At 38.5% G+C, this 18,772-nt stretch overlaps 1 protein-coding gene across 3 annotated transcripts in view; it reads right to left on the reverse strand.

The window, feature by feature from the left end:
• IQCG (IQ motif containing G) overlaps window positions 1-18,772 on the reverse strand; it is a 1,934,505-nt gene that overhangs the window by 244,672 nt on the left and 1,671,061 nt on the right. The gene's annotated exons all lie outside the window — the stretch shown is intronic.

Below are 18,772 nucleotides of genomic sequence, written 5' to 3' on the forward strand. Positions count from 1 at the left end.
TTTCCTCTTTGTTATTTGCATTATATTTAGAGCCACTGATAAATAAAATAAAGAACTCAGAATTCAAGGATATAATTGGTATGGTAATCAAGAAAAGTTGGCTTTATTTGCAGATGATATGGTGTATCTGGTAAATACTGAAAAGGATATTTCAGTGTTGTGGAACATTCTCAGACAGTTTCAAGTCTTTTTGGGATACAAAATTAATGAAGATAAAAGAAAAGCAATAGCTGTAAATTATGTACCCACAGATGAATTGGTTCAGTAACACCCATATTTATGCGGACACGACAAAATAAAATACTTAGGAGTATGAGTTAAAAAGGATATTTTTATGGTAGCTAAGGATATGGGAGAAGAGACTAAACAAAATATAATACAAAACATGAGAAACTGGAAGCTCTGTTTTATGGATAAGAATTGCAAGGTACAAACAGTGAAAGCCTTTTTAGTTCCTTTACTGTTATACACAGGTCAGGCATATTTTTATCAACTAGAGGAGAAGTTGTGGAAAGCAATTAATAAAGAGTTGAAGCATTTTATCTGGGAAGGGAAGAGAGTAAGAGTCAAGCGGGATAAGCTGATCCTTCCAATAGAACAAGGTGGTTTGGGATTATCTGATCTGAAAGGGTATTTCAGAGCTATATAGTTAAGGCTCATAAACATAACACAAGCAGAAAGCTATAATTCAAAATGGAAAGAGATGATGATAAAACAAAGGAGAAGCTCAAGAAATAAGGAGAAACTGGGATTTTGGATGCAGATCCTTAAGGATAATAGCAATACACAGAATATTATATTCATAAAGGAACAGAAAGTATTCTAAGAAAAAAGCAAATATGGGAATGGAGAAAATAGATTCTGCCGATAGGGATGACTGCAATTAGGGGTACAGAGAATAGGCAAGAGGGAGCTGGAATTTACTGGAGAAAACTGGTGAAGGAATGAAGGTATTGGGAGCAAATAATTAGAGTGGCAAAGATAACAGAATGGGAAGAGGCAAAGAATACATTTGAATTTCATGCTAGAGATCACCTTCGCTACCAAGGACTGATATCAGAGTATAAGCAAAGAGAAAGGAATAGGAGGGTCCTAAGTGAAAGATCCACACTGGTACAGTTTTTAGTAGAAACTAGAACACAGGCTGCTGTTAAAAAGGGATAATTAGTATGGGATATAACATATTGTATAACTATAGGAATCAATCAAAGGAGGTTAGAAAAGATCGGCAAGAGAGACTGGCTAAGCAATTCACAAACAAACAAAGGGTGGATATATGTATGGCTCTCCAATATGCAATAAAGTCTAGAAGATTTAGGATTTTTGCTTGGAAGCGTTTACATAGGCATTTTTATACCCCAATCAGACTCAAAAGAATTTTTCTTCAGGTAGATGGCAAATGTTGGAGTTGTGACAGGGAAGAAAGAGATAATTGGGAGCATATTTTTGGGAATGTAAAGAGTTGGCAGACTTTAAAAATTACCTGCAGACTACTCTGTCAGAAATACTGGGAGAGCAAATTGATGTCACTTAGGAAATTATTTCTGAGATGTGATAGAGAATCAGAATTTCCTAGATATAGTAAGGCCTTGATGAGTTTAGTATTGGGGGCTGTCAAAACCAGGAATTACTAGAAAATGGAAATCAAAATCTAAACCAACCGTACTAGAAGTAGTGAACATATAAAGTAACAGAGATAAAAGAACTGGAAGAGGGATCTTTAAAAAAGGGTAGGAGCAAATTACATAGAAAAACTGAGAATTGTGGGGATAACACATATAGAATTATGTTTTGGAGGAGGAATGAGGTTTAAGAGACATCATGAATTGAATGAGTTATGTACTGTTAGATGGACAATGACTGTATAAAAGATTATATGTGATGTATAATGTTTGCAACTGAAAACATGTCAATATGGTTTGTTTTCATTTATATAAATGTATGATTGCCTGTGTCATAAGTGATAATTCAATAAAGATGCTTTGTGTTTAAAAAAAAGAAAAAGAAATTTTTCAGGATGGATATTCAGCAGAATATCAGGAACAAAGGAAAAGGAGAATAATAGTAATAATAATAATCATAATTGTTAGTGGGGGTCCAATAGTGATACAAGAGGGAAAACATCAATAATGATAGATTTGTGGTAGTAAAGGGGCTATTGCCAAGGGAGGAGGTTTACATTGGGATGTATTTATAATTCACCAAAAGCTGCTATTATGGAGCTTAAGAAAATTTTGGGAGAAATGATCAGCTTTCAGGAGAAAATGTCACTTATAGGTGGAGACTGAAACCTGATTTGAAATAGTGAGGATGTATCAGGAGAATCTAGAAAGGAAAATATGACAAAAGAGGGTAGATTTCTGAAATAAATTATGAAAATATTTGGTATGGAATATGTACATTTAGTAGTAGGAACTTGGGTCAGAATTTGTATATTATTCCCCAAGGTACAGTAACTGGGCTATACTGGACAGAAATTATATTTCACAGGAGGATGTGCATTTAAATAAAACCCTCGACACACATCCAATAACTATTTTATATAATACACCAATAAAATCTAAGGTAAAAAGCAGAGTATTGAAGTAAAAAATTAGACACTGGCGCTTTCCCACCTACCAGATAAAAAAGGAGGATTTTAAGGTATGCTAGTGAAAATTATTCAAGAGTTATTAGGAAATAAAGAAATTTCTTCACAAGGAGTAGCTAGTGAGTGGGATAAAATGAAAATGGAGTTTAAAAACAGAGTAGAAATAAATAAAGAAGGTGATATGGTTAACTTGAATTATTTAGAGGGAATGACAAAGATTAGTATAAAAAATAAAAACACCAGTCCGCAGAGACTCCGACCAAAATAGCTCACAGATAAACCACGAACAGTTAGCTACTGAATGAACAACATGTGAAAATATAAAGTTTTAAGCAGTTTTGCTTTAATCAGTTTAAAACTTCATCAGAACAGGTTTTGGACAGTTTAAAACCATAGTTTAAATACTTAATTACATGTATTATGTGACAGCCGAGCCCCCAAACCCAATATAAATTTAAAGTGATAAGAAATTTTAAAAGCATCTATACACATAAATGCATAAATTAATTTAACTAATTTTAACTCATTCACTCCAATGGAGCTCAGGAAGTTTGCACTGTAACTTCCAAGAGGCAGAGCCTAAGCCTTTTGACAGAATAAAATTATGTCCTCATGTTTCAAACAAATGCTTCTATCTCTGGAACCATATGGGGTTATGAAAGAAGTATAAATGGAAAACTCTTCAGCACAAACTACTTTTATAGTGGTAGTATTCTTTAGGTTCTAGACCTTAAAACCAAATTTTATGTGTCACAGTAAACACAGTAACTTATTACATTTGTAATATTTTGTAAACAACTTACAATATCTCAGCAACCACTCAAGTTGCACACATACTGTTAACATTTTATTCATCAAGCTGAGAGCTTTCATATGAGGCTAAGGAGTTCTTTCTGTGTTACTTGGTTGTTGAGATATTTAGACAAATGTGAAAATTATATCTATATAAATTAATATAATAAAAAACAACAGTTAATATCTATTTACGTGTACTAGACAGAGACAAAATATTAATGCAGTCGAGTTTGCCATTGTTTTAAAACCTTGTACATAGCACAATTTTGGAATTATTGATGCAAGCATGAACAAGCAATATTTAATGCCTAGAGGCATCAGTAGGAGTTAACTGCAGATGCACCTGGAGGCATCACTTGGATGTAATGAGTTAAATAGTGGAAACATAAAACCCTTTTATCTTTCAAGTGCGTTTAACTCCAAAAGGCAACTTATCGAAATATGATCATTTAGTCCAGGCCACACACTAGCATTTAACAAAAGTTGCCAGTACAATTCACATTTCACGACTGGCATTCTGGCTTTTTGAGTTGCATTCTGAATGTGGAATAAGTGCTGATTTCCTTAATGTCGATGGGGACAGCTTGCCATAGAGTAGATGCCTGAGAGGAGAAAGCAAGTGCATTGCTGTGGAGTTTGGTTCTAGGGGAGGTGACAGTTGATGTGGCTTGTGAGAGGTATCTTGGGTTGTATAAGGATATTTATTTTTGTGAATTCTAGTTGCAAGGGGAGTAAATGTTTGGAGTTGGAGTAATTTGTAGAGTTGGGATCCTAAAATAATGTCAGAACTTTGTTTTATGGGTAGCCATTTGGCTTTTTCTAGGGTGATACAGTGATGCTCACTGAGTGGTGAATGAGTAATGAATTAGCAGATGCTGCTAGCGATAGTATGGAATGTGACAATCTTGTTCTCAGAGGCAGAGGCAAAAATTGGCAACCCATATTCAAGTTGAGAAGGAAGAACTCCTTTATCAATGGCTACTCTGGCTGGTTGGGATAAAAAGGGCAGATCTCTTTGGCCCAGAAGAGGAGGGATTTTATTTTGGTTCTCACTTTGTCTATGTGGAAATGAAAATTTAATGATTGATCAAGCCATAGTCCTATGTATTTGAAGGTGGAGGTTGTCTCTATGGAATGGTTATGTAGATCAAAGATAATTAAAGAGTCAGGTGCTTGGTGAATTTTCTGTGGAGTTAAAAAGCATAGTTTTGGCCTTGGTTGTGTACAGAAATAGTTTATGGGTTATGAACCATTGGTGGAGCTCATGTAAGTCTAACTGGAGCTGGCACTGAATGTTGATGTGAGAATGACCTGATCAGTAAATGACCATGTCATCAGCATAAAGGATAGGTGGGACATGGGGAGATCACAAGGAACTTTTTTAATGAATATGGAGATGAGGAGGAAGGAGGCAAGAATGAATTATTGTGGTATATCTTTGGTGCAGATTCTGATTGGGAAGACCTGAAGTGTCTGTCAGTTAGGAAGTTTTTAAACCAGGGAGCAGCACCTGGACTGATACCAATTTCAATTAGTTTGTTTTGGAGAAGATAATGGTCAATGAAATCCAATGCCTTTGTCAGGGCTATAACTGTGGAACCTATAAAGAGGCTACTATCCGAGTTTAGCAGGATGTCACCAGTTAGGGATCAAAGTGCTATCATAGTAATTCATTCAGGCCAGAATCCATGTTGTTTGGAGGAAGACAGGTGGTGCTGCTGAATACAGAGAGAGAGTCTGGTGTTGAGTATTTTTTGAAGCAGTTTTCCCAGAACTGGAAGAAATGGATATTGGACAGAAGTGAGATGTATCTTTTGGGGTGGCTTACTTTAAGAGGGGTTTAATTAGAGCAATTTGCCTAACCTGTGGCAGATTTGGTGTGAGACATAGAGTAGGTGAAATGAAGACATGAATGTTCGCAGAGATATATGAACCAGAAGTTTATGTTGTCAGAGCCAAAAGAGGTGTCATTGGAAATATTTTCAAGTAGAATAAAAACTTTTGGGACATATGCATTTGAAGTGGAAGAGGGAATACATGGTGACTAGGTGGGCACTGCATGATATGTGCATACAGCTAAGGCTAATGCAGCAATGATCATTCAAACATGCACTGTTATGATAAGATTACTTACGCAACCTCTCCTGTCTATGAAAAGATGAAAGTTGACGTCTTTGGTATTCAAACTGGCTTCATCAGTGCCTCAGCTACAGATGAATGATTCTGCTGTGGCAAATTTTGGCACTTAAGACCCCTCATCGATTCTCATTGATCCCTCTGATGTTGCTCTTTGAGAGGCCATTAAAGACTGGGAGACAGGCATGCCCTCTTTGTCTGTTTGGCTGTCCTCTTTTAGGCAAGGGTGAACCATTGTTAATGCCAGAGTAGTCAGCGGATGATTATCTACTGCAAAAACAACCCTATGGAGCCTCATTCCTGGGGAAGGGACCCATCTTTGAGTCATTCTTTTTCTGGGGGGGGGGGGTTCTCCCAGGAAACGTAAACAGAAAGCTAGGCATTTCTCCTTCTTTTTCACATAGAATGGACAAAGAGGGCTGGGTTTTCTTAAGGGCATATTTTGGACTTACAGTCTCTGAATTCTGAGTCTTTTCAGAGTTTTAAAAGAAAAAAAAAGACTTTTCTCTCTTTCAGATTCCAATTCCCAGTCTGAGGGACAGTGATTACTTCTGGATTTTAATTCTGAAGTGCCTATTTCACAGGAGGCAGTAGATCAGATTCTGAAGGAAGCATTTATTCATATCCCCCTCTGAAAAGTTATATTTTTCTCATACTACTGCCAAACTTTGGAGTAAAAGGAACATATCAGTAGAACTTCATTTGTGGAATACGTAGAACTTATGGTGGATATATCTTTAGTCAGGGAAGAACTGGGGAACAAGAATCATGGGACTTGAATTACTTATTTTTTATGTATGAAAGACTTTTTAAAATATGTTCATTAGCTAAGAAGGCAAAACAAATCAATTTATTTTTTGAAACTTAATTTAATTATTCAATAAATAAAATTTCAGCTATAACCTTCAGAGGTTGTGTTAACATATAAGCAAAAGTTTTCTAAACTGTACACATTTAAAGACCTTCACTAAATTATCACTTATGACATAGGCAAACATACATTAATAGAACAGAAAACAAATCATATTAAGATTTTTATCACTTACATACATTTACACGTTACATATACATGTTCCTTCTTTACAACAGGTGCTATTCATATTAACATTATGTAAATTTCTCAGTTCCTGCCTTCCCTTAACCCTAAGTCTTCCTCCTGAACATTATTTTGCATGAATTGCTGCCACAAATTCCATTTATTTCTATGTAATTTGCTCCTTCCCTTTTCTAAAAATTCCAATTCCAGTTCTTTTTTTTCTCTTTTACAATATTCAACACTTCATATACAGTTGGTTTAGATTTTCCATTTTCTAGTAATTGTGTTTTCGGCAGCCAAATGAATTAAACTTAGTAAGGTCTTATTATGTTTTGACAATTGAGATTCGGTGTCCCAGCTCAAAAGAATCATTTCATTAGTTGCAGCTATTTGCTCCTCCAATATTTCTGACAGGGTACTCTGTAAGGGGTTTTTACAATCTGCCAAATCATTACACTCCCCAAAAAACATGTTCTTCCCCATCACACCTCCAACATTTGCTATCTAGTTGCGGAAAAGTTCTTTGAATTCTTCTCCATGTACAAATACTCCCAAGCAAACATCCTAAACCTTCTGGACTTTGTTGCATACTTGGGAGCCATACATGTGTCCTCCCATTGTTCCCTTATAAATTGCTTTTCCAATCTCTCTTTCAAATATTTTCTATCATCTGATTGATTGTTATAGATAGCATGCAATATTTTATCTACCGTACCGATTATCCCTTTGCTAGCAACAGCTTCCGATCTATGTTTGACAAAAATCTTTTCCAGTGTTGGTCTTTCACTTAGGACTCCTCTATGCTTTTCTCTTTGCCTATACTCTGATAGCAGACCCTGATATGGAAGGCAGTCCATAACCTGAAATTCAAACTTTGTCTTCTTCTTGGCATCACCCCACTCTATTATCTTTCCCTGTCTTGTCATTTGCTCTCAATACCATGGTTCCTTTGCCAGTTTTCTCCAGTATGCAACTCCAAAAGCACTTCTTCATCCAAGCCAAATGCTCCTGCTTCGACACACAACATATCACCTGAACTACCTCCTTTCAGAGTCTCTTCTCGTCTCTCAGTATTCACTGAAGATAGAACCACTTTACAGACTAATGTTTATATTGTATATTAAACTCAAATAAATAATTAATTATAAATTATAAATGAAAAATTATTAATAATAAATTAAACAATGTATAATTATTATAAATTATGAATAAATTAAATAATAAATTAATGAAAGTATTAAGTTGTTTGTGGACATTTAATAAATTAAATAATTTATAATTATTATAAATTATTAATAATAAATTAAATTAATTAATACAAATATTATTAAGTTGTTTGTGGTCATTCAAGGTATGGGGTATCCTTTCTCCCTTATTTTCAGGTTCAGGAAAGAAAATGGGTAGATTGTTAGTCTGGCTTAAAGTAAACTCAGATAACACTTTAGGAGTAAAAGAAGGGTTAGCTCTTAAGGAAGCCATGTCGTTGTGGAAAAAATAGGTCTGAATCATCATAAAGCTTGCAACTCAGGTGCCCTTTTTGCAGAAGTCACAGCAGTTAGTAAAAGAGTAGTCAGTAAAACTATCTTCCATGTTAAGAACCTCAGGTCATCCAGGTTAGCTGGTTCAAATGAAGCAAGAGTTATCTTCTGTAACACAAAATTAAGATTCCAAGGAAGGGCCACTGGTTTTGTTGGAGGCCTCTTATGTGAAACCTCTTTCAAAAACATTTTAACATGAGAATGCATTGAAAGAGGATGATCCATGGGCAGACATGCTGAAATATCTGTTAAGTAATCCTTGACAGGGGAGTAAGAAAGGCCATAGGATAGTAACTCACACAAATATTGTAAAACCAAAGAACAACTAGCCCTGAATTGGCGCTGGTTATGTTGTTGCACCAACTAAAAAAACTTTTTCCATTTGCTAATATAGGATTTTCTAGCAGCAGGCTTTCTTGCCTCCATTAATACTTGTAATATGTCCTCAGTAAACTGGTACCTAAAGGGAATTAAATTCCTATTATCCAGGAAGTTAACTGAAGTTGAGTGGGGCCAGGGCATATCGAACAGTAGGTTGATTCTGCGAGGAGACTTGTGGAAATTGCCCTTGCCATTTCCAAACAAGGGAGAACCGCTGTTATTTGGGCCAGAAGGGAGCCACCACAATAATATTGGGGGATTCCTTCCAAATCTTCAGAAATACCCTGAATACCAGTGAAAAGGATTGAAAAGCATACAGGACCGTTCCTGTTCAAGGAAAGGAAAAAAGCATTTATCTTCCAGGCCTTCTTGTATTGAGTCCAGTGCAAGCAGGATCTTGCCAGCTGATTGTTCAGAGAGAGAGAGAGAGAGAGAGAGAGAGAGAGAGAGGGCAAACAGATTTGCTTAAGGAAATCCACACAGATGGATCAAATCTTGGAAGATCATCTGACTGAGTTTCTGTTTGTGGGGGTCTGTCCTTGTCCTGCTCAGCATGTCTGCTATACAGTTTTACTCTAATGGAATTGTAGGATCTCTGTAGAGAAAGACTGTGCTGTGCAGCTATATCCAAAGCTAACATGCCTAGTTTGCAATGTGGGTACAACTTGGTTCCCCTTGCTTGTTGATGTACCACATGATTGTGGTATTGTCTGTAACAACTTGAAGAGGTCCTGAAGACTAAAGGCGATACAGAGAGTTCAGATCCTTGATTGGGGCAATCATCTTTTATTTATGCACTTGCATCTGTCCTTGGTGTCCCAACATCTTGAACTTTTATCCCTCCAGAAACTGCTCCCCAAATAAAGTCCAAAGCATTTATGGTGACTGATTGCTTTGGAGTAAGGCAAGAGAAAGAGAGAGCTGGATTTAGAGAAATTTGCTGCCCCCACCACATGCTCTCACTTCTGATAAACCTCAGCGCTGGAATTTGAAAAGACAAAGGATATTGGTTCTGGGACCAAAGAAACTTCAGATACCACTGTATTTTTCTCATGTGGAGTCTTGCCAGGGGCATCATGAGAATCACAGAAGTCATGAGAACCAGAATCCAGAGATACTCCCTCACCATTTCCGAAGTCTGAGTGAAAAACCTTAGCAATATATCTAGATATAGATCTATTTCTTCCGCTGGAAGAAAAGCTCTTTGAACTGAGGTGTCTGTCTGACACCCCAGAAGCACAATCCTGTGTGAAGGAGTTAAAATGACTTTTGAATGTTTTCTTGAAATCCCGGCTTGTGTAAGAGATCTCTCACCCAAGTGAGAGATTCCTGACACTTTGAAAAGGACTCTGCAAAGATAGGCAAGCCATCTAAATATGGAAAAATGTGGATACTCTGTAGGCTGCAATGAGCTGGAGCTAGACACTTTGTGAACACTCATGGTGAGTGGATGGTCCAAAGGGTAAGGCAGAGAACTGATAATGTGATCCAGACACACAAAACTGAAGGAAACATCTGAACTCTGTATGAAAAGGTATGCGATGATAAGACACTTTTAAATCTAGTGTTACCAAAAAACTTGAATGAGGAAGAAGAGGTAACAGATTGTGAAGTGACATCATTTTGAACTTGGATACTATTACAAACAGATTTAGGAAAGAAGGATCCAAAATTGCTCTCCAGACATTTTCTTTCTTTGGCAGTAAAAACATCCTTGAATAAAAACCTTTCCCATCCTGAGAATGAGGAAATGCTTTGATCACTTCCTGGGATAGAATGTTTTGATGTATAGGGGAAATAAAAGAGTCTGGTCTGGTCTGGCAAATGAGGAATTACCCCCTTGAAAAGAAAGAATTTCCTCACACGGACATCTGTATCCTTGATGAATGATCTTCAGAACCCATTTGTCACAGGACTGACAACAGCGGCTCTCCCTTGCCCACTGAGAGGACCCTAACAACTGCAGAGTCTAATTCTCAGTCCATAGTAACTATAGGTGCTACAACAGAGGGATCTAGGATAAAAGATGAGTGGTCTGAGGAGCAAGCTATGACCACAGCAGAGTCACCCACCTGTGACTGAGGAAAATTGCTAGCCTGCTATGGAGGCAAAGGCTGTTTGCTTAACTTTCTTGTTGTGATTGGAAGAAAGATCAACTGAGGGACTGGTAGTTTGCTCCATGGTCAACCTGAAAATGGTGCCTCTTTCCTGTGGAAAACAAGCAACAAAAGCCAGTAAAATTTAAAGTCTTTAACTCACTTTTTCACACAAAAACACAGTAGAAGGCACTTTAAAACACTTTGTCAGCCCCAAAAGTAAAATAAACACAATTTCTCAACAGAAAAAAAAATGTTTTTCAATTATTTTAAACAGCTTTTAAACTGACAGCAAAAAAGTGTGCTTCTTTTTAAAAGTACAGTCAAGGCTCATGACAGTCCTTTAAAAGACAAAACTCTTAGCTTAAAATTTATTTTCCTAAACAAGAAAGTACATTTAAACAGCAATTCATTTTTGTTAAAATGGAAGGTTTTTCCCATAGGGAATTTATCTGCTCAGCAAAGGAACAGCACAAGCCAACTGTTGATCCTTGAAAGCCCACACAGGAGTGCTCCCTTCAAGGGCAGGAAAGCTCTGAAGGGCTAAGTGTCCAAATAAGCCTTTTATCCAGCTCAGCTCGAGCTGACTTACAGTTTGTTCAAGTGGGAAGGTGCCCTGAAGCTTTGGAAAATGGCTGGCTGTTATATCCTTGGCCGGATACAGCCCATATAGCTAAGGCTACTGCAGCAGTGATCAATATGATGAACACCTGAAAAGCCTGAAGCCTCGTCCATACTCTAATGACAAAAGTGCTTGAGAAGCCTTGATAAGAGCCACCTGACTGGAAGTATACAATTTTGAGATACATTTTTTTAATGACAACCCCCAAAACCTTAAGCCCTCGACCCCATTAATAATTGCTGACAAAAAGATAAAGGTCTTTCTAACAAAAAAAGTGATCATTTCAAATGGGTTTTCCCAACAGGAATTCTAACTTAAATTCAAGATTTGAGGTAAATTTTTTTGTGACAACCACTAAAACAACAGTCCTAGCTGTAATTTATAATTTTTGACAGACAAAGTCAAGTTTTCTTTAAAAAAAAAAAAACTGATGAAGTGAAAAGGTTCTACCAATAGGGTACTTACTGCCAAGCCTCAGTGAAGCTCTAGCCAACCATCAATCATGCAAAGCCTGCATGGACAGCACATTTCAATGGCAAGAACATTTTGAAGGGTTTATGTCATAACCACTAATTTTATACTTCCCTTTTTGAGCTGTTCAGTGGTTAGGGCATATGGAAGGTGTGCTTTGGAAGTTGACGGATTATCATATTCTTGGCACGATACAACCCATATAGCTTAGGCTATGGCAACAGTGATCTAATGATGAACATTAAAACCACAAACCAACAGCTAGTACTGTGCTTCTGGCCAGACCTATCCTTCTCTCCTTCTGAAGCTGAGAAACAACATCAGCACATGTAGAAATACAAGCAAAAGACTAGGTTTTGTTCAATAGGAAAAACCTTTCAGTTTAGAAGTCCATTTGCTGCAGTCAAACATACCACAAACGCATCCTTTCTACACCCACTGCAGTCATGCTTTAGTCAATGATAGCACTTACTGAAATTAATCACTCATTTAAATAAATTCTAATAAAGTACAGGTAATGAAGTCAGTGTTTCTATGAGGCCCATGACAACAGACAAGAGTGTTCTACAGTCAGGAAGAATGTACATTAATGATACTACTGATTTGCAGTTTGTTCTGTGTGCCTCATGTTATTACCAAAATCTATAAATCGTGACAGCAGGTCAGTGTACTAAACATAGTGCACACTGCTGTTTTATGTAAGTGTGCACTATATTTATGAATCTGATGGATAAAAAAACTACCACAACTGCCTAAATCTGATATGATAGAAATGTCAACTGTAAGAATCATTAACACTATTGAATATGAAAATGATATAGTTAGAATAACAATAGATCCTTTCATTCATGTATGTCCGATATGATGTGTGGGTCCTGGAGATGCTTGCTGGATCTGACTCAGCATTAGTGCTCCAGCCTCAAGCCCCGTTAAGAATTTTTCCTCCTATAATGCACTATTTCCTTAAGTCACTTGAGATTTATTTTGACACCTCAAGAGCTAGGTACAAAATAACTTACCAGAATGATAACCAATCCTACCTAGCACCAACAAATTATTCAGGGCTTACAAAAACTAGGAAGGGGGAAGGGTTGTCATATCAGACATACATGAATGAAAGCATCTATCATTATGGTAAGTATATAACTTTCGTTTTCCTATTAATTCAGTCTGTCTGATCCAATGTGTGGGTCAGAATCCCAAGCTATTTTGTATTCAGAGTAGTATCATCACAGGAGACCCTTCAGGATAGAAGCACCAAAGGATGCTGTGGCCCAGGAAATGCAGTCCAACTTATAATGCTTGCTGAAGGTATGAATCGAAGACCAGGCGACAGCTTTGCTAATATCATCTATCGAAGAATTCTTGAAGAAGAGGTCGCCACAGCTCTGATGGAGTGAGCTCTAGGCTTGCTGGGCAAAGGTTTATTGTGCACACTATAAATGAAGTAGAAAGAAATTTGGATCTGTGAAGGTAAAATCACAACCATCTCTGTACATCTAAAGTATAAAGAATGTACTCTCCCTTGTTGGAATAATTAGTAAAGATAACTGGCCAATGACTTGGTTGTGATATGTTTGACTCAGAAGTTACTTCGGGAAAGAAAGATGAATTAGTTCTTAGAGATACCCAGTCTTTGTGGAACAGCAGATATGGGCTGATGACAACGATGCATCAAGCTCTGAAATCCTTCTATTTGAAGTTACAGCTTCCAAAAAGATAGTTTTCCAGGAAAGAAGTTTCAGTGCACTGCAAGAGGTTGGTTCAAATGGAGGCTGAATCAGAGCCTCTAAGACCTGATTCAGATTCCAAGGAGGAACCAATTCTCTGATGGGAGGTCTAATCATAAAGGTTCCTTAGAGGAAAGCTTTACAGAGTTTATGAGAAGCTAGTGAGCATTCTTGGAAACTCATATGAAAATTAGAGATCACAGCCCATTCACTTATAGGATCAAAATCAAATCAGTTTGCCAGAAAATGGAGCATGTCTGAAACCAGGGTTGATATACAGTTGATGTTCTGAGAAGTGACCCATAAAATAAATGTCGTCCACTTATTATGGTAAGTCTTGCTGGCAGACTCCTTCTGGAAGCTCATTAAAATTTTCCTCTTTGGTTCAACAGTCAAGGAATAAAGAGAAAACAACATACGTGGTGTTGGTAAAGGGCACCTTGACAATGTCTGCGGAAAAACTGCATAAATGAGCCAGGCATGACCACTCATACAAATGCCTGTCCCCACTGCCCATGCTTCTCCATCAGCTGCACTGTGCATGAGCTGCATGAAGAAATTAGCAAGCAGCTGTTTCCTTGAATCTGGTGTAGGGCATCTTTTCAGAGATTCTAACCCTTGCTTGGCTTGGTATCTAAATATGGGTGGCATAGTTCAGGGCCCTAATTGCAGAAGTGCCAGAAGCACATACCCACTTACATAATCTGCCCATTGCCCAAGACTACCTTTTGGGTGGATAGACTGTAGCAGCATCTTCAGTCAGTTCTTTCTTAGTGGTGATAGACACAAAAATAGAATCCACATGGGGACCCTTCATCCAGTATTGTCTGTCCTTGGGGGCCTCAAGATTTTATCTGGATTCCTATCTGTGTACTCTAATAAGTCAGGCTCTTGACATGGTTACTGGACAGGTAAGTCAATGAGATGGTCTGTCGTTGGAAATACCCAAGACATAGAGGCTGGAAAACTATAAGTCTCAAATAGGATCTTGTTGTCCAGAGGGAGGGGGGTCTCTGGGCCAATTACCCCTTTGGAAAATGTGTTCTAGAATCTCATCAAAGGTAACATCTTCCAGAGGAGACTGAGGGGATTCCTTTATATTAGCTAAGTCTGAGTTTGATGTAATTGACTCAAGACAGGAAATCTGTGTCTTCTTTTACACACTGTGTTCCTTGTAGCATCAGACGTTGACTTGTCTGTTTCTTCCAAAGACTGTGTCAGCTTTTGAGACAGTCTTTTGAGAACCAGGGCTTGACTCTGACCCACGGATGTACAAGTGGTCTGAAAAGCAATAGAAAGAGTTTCAGGGATGGAGCCATCACTCATGGAGCTTGTAGCTCAGCTCTCGGTGGAGAAACAATCATCCTTCCCATAGCCTTAAAGGTGGATCCAACATCTGTAGGGTCTGAGAATTCCCCTCCAGTCCAGACACCATCCCCAAAGAGGAAGGGTTGGCCTGAGCCAAAGACAACACTCTTAAACCCAAGAGAGTGGAGGGCCTCAGGGGAAAGGACTGGTCCCAGCTCCTTGAAGGCCGAGGTCTTCAATACTTAGAATGGGGTTGCCTGAGACAGCTCTGAAGATGGAAATGAGGACTCAATATCAAGTCAACTGCATCAAATCACAATCTGGCATGAGAACCTTGCAGTCAAGTGAGAGAGTTCCAAAATCCCTGGCAGTGAAAGAGGTGCACTGGTCAACACTGAAAGAACAGATTCTAGGAAAAGTATCAGTGCAAGGCCATAGGCTCTGAAGCATGGACAAGGGTTGCAGCAAAGATGGGGGGGAAAGGACCTGCATTGTAATCCTTGATGCTGGGAGTGGGGGTAGACACTCATATATATTTGCATTTTTAGGAATACCCGCATCATATGTAGAATGGTATAGCTATGGACTAGAGGGTCCATTATGACACTACTGAAAGTCCTTTCTTTCCCTACAGAACAGAACTGTTGTTTTGAATGTAGTTCTTTTGCTTGCCATGTCAAGAAAAAGAAAACTGTGACCTAGTTACTAACTTCAGACTTACCTGTTTTCTTTCTGTATTGCTCTGGTGGTATATTGTAGAAATTTTTGTTTCCAGCCTGTGTAAGTCTTTTTTTTGTTTTTCCTCTATTCTAGCTAGCCAACCTAGTTATACTGATTATTGCTGGGAATCTACCCTATCTGCCTATCTGCTGCTGACCTACTGACTCATCCCACCATGCTAACCATTCCCAAAACCCCAAAACCCATTTCTTTTTTTTCTTTTTTTACCTTTTGCTTTCCAGCAGAAAAGAAAATATGTTATGAACCTTTTAACCTTATAAACAACTACTTGTATTTATACCTCAGGTTTACTCAGGTTTATTGCTAGTCAGCTAACCAGGCTACCAGCAGCAAAACCCCTTTTCCCTCTCTACTCCTCTCCTCTTACCCTTATTACCCTCTGCCTCCTCTTTCTGCTCCCTCCCCTCCTCCCTCTGCTGCCCTCTTGATGTACTGCCTCCTGGCAACAACCTTTACATCTTGCTGCATCCTAACTACCTTTTTCTAGAAGCTATCCCACTAACTACCTCACCTCCTCTCTCTCTTTCCATGACTCAGGCTCACTTTTTGTAGCTCCACTTTTCCTTTATACCTACCTATTTATTTTTTCTCACCTATCTACCTTGCTACCTCTCTATTTTCTACTCACATCTTCCTTACCCCTACCATCCAAACTACCTCTTTCCATTTCCCTCAGTTGTTTTCCTTGGGTCCACTCCCCACACGGGTCTACTCTCCGCTCACCTACCCCTACCCAGATCCCCCCTCCTCCCCCCCCCCACCTCCCTACCACCCCCCCCACCCCCCCCAATCTTATGCCCTATCACTTCCACCCTAGTATACACCTAGTATCTACCTACCTATCATTTACACTACTCTCACACTTCACCTACCTCCCCTACCTACCTCCTCCACACACTCCTCTCCCACACTACTCCACCTTCATTTTACTTCTTCCAGCACTTCATTCACTTAAACCTACTGGTTGTCTTCCATACCATTCCCTACTCATTATTCTTACTTTCACACCTCTTATACACAAAAACCTATCTTACTATGAAGTCCTTTACCAACCTAAAACCAAATATCCTACTTACCTCACAACCTACCCTATACTACCCTCCCACCCATCACCATATACCCACCTACCCATCATCCCCATACCTTCCTCCTCATACTTACAAACTAAAACATACAATCCAAAACTCACAAGCTCTACCTCTCATGGGGACAAACTCAAAATACACTTCCCCCTTCCCCTCTCCTCTCCCTCATGGGCCATAACATCCATCCCCCAGCCCCCTCTAACAACTCCTTCCTCTCACTTTGAAAAACTAAAACTCCTAAAAATACTCACTCCTCCCAACTCACCCAAATCACACCTTGCTCATCTGCTCATATAGTATAACAAATAAAAAACCACCTCCCCAACCTTGTAATACTCTAAGACATTGAGCATCAAGCCCCTACCTGGCCCTGCTTAAAAATCAATTAAAAACAAATCAAAAGACAATGTACCTACCCCACCTGGTTACAGTATCTTAACAAACAAAATTGGGGAGTTGCCAGGGGGGGAGTTGCCTGATATCTCAAATTAGCCTGATAGACTTTAAACCTCCACTCCAACCAAAATCCTTTCTACATTTGCTCCAAAAAAATAAGAAATAACAATTATATGTTGTACATACATCCACGCAACATCCCTTAGCAAATCCCTCTAATACAAAAATAAATATCTACTACAACTTCACAGACTCCATCCTTTTAGGTGATCTCAGCATTGACACAAACCCTGAATCTCCCACTTGAAAACCCTCTCCCAAGCCTCTACACATTCAACAAACTTCAAACTTCCACAACAAATACAACACATAACTAAATACATAAAATTCCCTTAAATTAACCTAATAAACAACAAGTGATTTCCATATACAACAACTAACACAAATATGCATATAAATCCTACAATATTACTATACATTACTCCCTTTGACCAAGTCTTCCATCTTCGTCCAATCATAAGACTACATCATCAGTAAGAAAAATTTCACCTCAAATTTCCTTTTCAGAACCTTAAAATTTCATTTTTAAAAAATAAAGCTTAACCATGAAAAGCTTGCTCAAAGACCTTTCAATAATTCAAGCCCTCAAATTCGCCCAAGCTAAAATAAGCCAAAATCATAATAAATTCAAACAGCAGCTGGGTCCAAGCCCAAATTAAAATAAGGAAAAAAACCAAAAGAAAAGCTTTTAAAAGAAACCAAGCAAAACAAAAAACTGAAAAGAAAAACATGAAAAATGATCAATGTACAAAAAAACAATACACCAATTGAAAAAACCTCAACAAAAGGCTTACCGAGAAAGCATACTCCTTGACAAATTTAAAAATTTCACCCCCCCCAACAGAACCCTCAAAAGCAACTGTCTCCAATCAAGAGGATACCCTACCCTGGATAACAACCCAACCACAAATAACCCACCCCTGACCCCCTTTCCTGAATACAAATTGCTGACACCCAACTCCTGCACTTCTCAGAAACTTCTTCTCTTTGCCAACACCTTAACTACTACACTGGACCTTACCCTCCCCCCAAAAAACAATCCTTACATCCAAACACACAATTGAGTACCAATGCATACCATCAACTCAGACAAAAAAACATACCCCTCAGCAAACAAACTGCCAGCAGGCTAGCACACTGCAGCAGAGATCTACTGGCTGCAGAGGAGAGGTCTTTTCCCAGTCTCCATCATAATACTGAAAAACCAACATATCATCACTATTCCATGTCTCTTAAAAATCTCCCATATCATCCCATTACATATGCCCATTTCAACTTGCTTATTAAAAACAGCCCTAGGCTCTGACTCTCTCCTCTCTCAGGAAAATCATGTCTGGATGTGTCCCTACAATTCTTCTTTACAGCAGCCCTACTTATAATCCTTACTCCTCGGTTTTACCTCTTTCAAAGTTTTCCCTAGTACCACCTCAAATCTCCTCTCCATTAACTCTCCATCAGATCAATTCTCCAAATAATAATGCATTATATCTGCATTCCTTCTTGTCAAATATAAAACAAATCTCTCTCTGGGACAGTTATCTACTAAATGATATTTCTTGATCCCATTGCACTCCCACAAGGAAACTATTCGTCCCCACCTTCTCAACTCCTAGTTCTCACAAGTGTCTCATATTCCAGCAGCTCAGTTCCCATTGGAGTCCCACTCCCCTCATCTCTGGGTCCCTCCTCTTCTCCTCTCCTCCTTCTCCACTAGATTTAATAATTCATCCTCCCTCCCCTCCCATCCTCCACTTGCATCTAGTATGCAGATGACTCCTAAACCTATC

Source organism: Protopterus annectens, chromosome 4.part1 (assembly GCF_019279795.1).
Source record: "Protopterus annectens isolate FY-2018-M chromosome 4.part1, PAN1.0, whole genome shotgun sequence".
NCBI classification, from domain to species: domain Eukaryota; kingdom Metazoa; phylum Chordata; order Ceratodontiformes; family Protopteridae; genus Protopterus; species Protopterus annectens.